This window comes from Artibeus jamaicensis, unplaced genomic scaffold, assembly GCF_021234435.1.
Source record: "Artibeus jamaicensis isolate MK-2021 breed Jamaican fruit bat unplaced genomic scaffold, CSHL_Jam_final contig_240, whole genome shotgun sequence".
Classification (NCBI taxonomy): domain Eukaryota; kingdom Metazoa; phylum Chordata; class Mammalia; order Chiroptera; family Phyllostomidae; genus Artibeus; species Artibeus jamaicensis.
In genome coordinates this window covers 897,612-899,943 of record NW_026521506.1, presented here as the reverse complement: position 1 = coordinate 899,943, position 2,332 = coordinate 897,612, and positions in this window count along the sequence as shown.

Below are 2,332 nucleotides of genomic sequence, written 5' to 3'. Positions count from 1 at the left end.
GAACTTCCTGGATTTCCTGGAAGTTTATTGCCTTTGCCAGATTGGGGAAGTTCTCCTTTATTATTTGTTCAAATAAGTTTTCCACTCGTGGCTGTTCCTTTCCCCCTTCTGGTACTCCTATAATTCGGATGTTGGAGTGTTTAAAGATGTCCTGGAGGTTCCTAAGTCTCCTGCTTTTTTTGAATTCTTGTTTCTTCATTCTTTTCTGGTTGGTCATTTTTATCCTCCTTCTGGTCCACTCCTTTGATTTGAGTCCCAGTTTCCTTTCCATTACTATTCGTTTCCTGTGCATTGCCATTCATTTCAATTAGTTTAGCCTTCATATGTTCCTCTAATTTGTTACAAAAATCAACCAGTTCTGTGAGCATCCTGATCACCAGTGTTTTGAATTGTGCATCTGAAAGTTTGGCTATTTCTTCATCACTTAGATTTATGGGCTCTGGGGCTTTGAGATCTTCTTGAGCCATTTTTGGTCAGTTCGTGCCCATTAAGTATGAGGAGCAGAGCCTTAGGGGCGGGGTGGGGCCTTCAAGGCGTGGTCGCTGGGTTGTGACACTATATGTAGTGACAGAGTCAGAGTGGGGAAATGGCATCCCCCTCTTCTGCTACCTGCTGTTGGGTGAGGAGTGAAGCCTTAGATGTTCACCAGGGCAGGGTCACTCAGGTCGCTGGGTTGTGACGGTATATGTGGGGGCAGGGTCAGAGCTGGGAAATGGCGGACATCTCTGTTGCCTCCCGTTGCTGGGACCCGCTGGGTCCTTTCTCACTGCCCACTCCCTCACTGGTCTATCTGCACAGGAATGCGCCAGCACAGTCAACCCGCTCCCCTTCACCCTCGCCGGATCCGCAGGTCGCTCACTGGGTTGGCCCTTTGCAACCCCTCGCCTGGGGTCCGCACACCTGAGTCCATCTGACCAAGTTTTCCTGTGCAACCCTGCTCCGCCAGCTGCTGGTTTCGCCCCTCTTACCGGTCAGGCTGAAGAATTCGTTGTTATTGGACTTCCGAAAAGTTCAATTTTCTGTGTTCTGGCTGTGTTTTCTATTGCTAACATTTTGTTGTCTCTAAACTTGGTTGTGTGAGAAAGCACGACGTCTCCACCTATGCCTCCATCTTGGTGGAAGTCCTGGATCATTTTTATTGGGTTATAACCAACTATACTATAAATAACTCTTTGTATATAAAATTGGCATATTAGATAAAATGAACCAATTCCCCAAAAATCTCAAACTATCAAAATGTAAGATGAAGAAATAACCTCAACAGTCCTATAATTATTAAAGTTATTAAATATTTAGCTTTAGAGCTTGTCTACAAAATGGTATCTCCAGACTCAGAATGTTTCACAGGAGAATTCTGTCAAACATTTAAAGAAGAAATATTAGTCTACATAAGCTTCTCTAGAAAAACAGGATGAAGGAACACTCCCCAGCTCATTTTATGAGGCTAGCATTACACTGATATCAAAACCAGACAACAGTACAAAAAAAAAAAAACCTATAGACCAATATCCCTCATGAATATAAATGTAAATATTCTCCATAAAATATTAGCCAATTAAATCAGGCAATATATTAAAATAATAATACTAGATAACCAAATAAAGTTTATATTAGGAATATAAGGTTGGCTCAATATTCTAAAATTAATCAATGAAATCCAACATTAAAAAACTTAAAGTCAAAAAATCACATCATATCAACAGATACAGAAAAAGCTTTTGATGAAATCCAATATTAATACACAATTCAAAAAACCCTCAACCAGGAATAGAAGGGAATTTATTCAACCTGAAAAGGTCATCTACAAACTCTATAGCTAACATTGTACCTAATGGAGAAAGATTAAATGCTTTCCCTCTAAGATCAGGAACAAGACAAGTGTGTTCTTGCTCACTATACCTAGCCAGTGCAATAAGGGAAGGAAAATAAATAACATGTATACCAACTGGAAAGGAAGAAATTAACTAATCCCTATTTTCTTTCAACATGCTTATTTAAGTATCAAATTCTAGATTTAAGCAAACAAATAACACCAAAAACCATCCTAGTACTAATAAGTTTAATGGGATTGCAAAATAGATCAATACACAAAAATCGATCACATTTCTATATATTAGCAATGTACAACTGGAAATTGAAATTTGAAATATATATACCATTTAAAAGAGCTCTAAAATATAGGACAGTTAAATATAAACCCCACAAAAATGTGTAGTATATGTACACTGAAAGCTACAAAATTTAGATGGAAGAAATCAATAAAGACTTAAATAAAGACTGCATTTTATTTTATTTTATTTTGTATTGCATTTTTACATTACCATTTATGCCC